Raw genomic sequence first — 544 nt, forward strand, 5'->3', positions numbered from 1 at the left:
GAATGAACTTTTGTGTACTGGTGACGAGAAATGGGTTCCCAATCAAAATGTCAAGCACCAAAGACAGGCTAAAGAAAGTTTTCACCCGTGTAAGGTGTTGTTATCTGTTTGGTGGGATATGAAATGTCTAGTCCACTTTGAACTTTAAAACCCAAATGAAACGATAACTAAGGAGATCTACTGTGAACAGCTTGAGAGACTTAAGTCAGTACTAGAAGAAAACGACTATCTTTGGTTTCAAGACTAAAGGTGTTCTATCAGGATAATGCTCGAGAATGACATTCCAACGGCTAGAGCAATTTGCCAAAGTTGCATCAGCAAAAGCTTATGGTGACTGTCTGGTGGTCTGCAATTGGTGTTGTCCATTCCAGCTTTCTGGAAGCCAATCAGAGCATTACAGCAAAGGTTTAATGCAATCAACTCACTGAAATGCATGTTCACTTGCAAAACATGAGATCTGCATTGCTGAATCGGCATGGTCCAATTCTGCTCCACGATATTGCAAAGCCACTTGTTGCAAGAATGATGCTGCAGAAATTCACAA

Source organism: Octopus sinensis, linkage group LG5, assembly GCF_006345805.1.
Source record: "Octopus sinensis linkage group LG5, ASM634580v1, whole genome shotgun sequence".
Classification (NCBI taxonomy): Eukaryota; Metazoa; Mollusca; class Cephalopoda; order Octopoda; family Octopodidae; genus Octopus; species Octopus sinensis.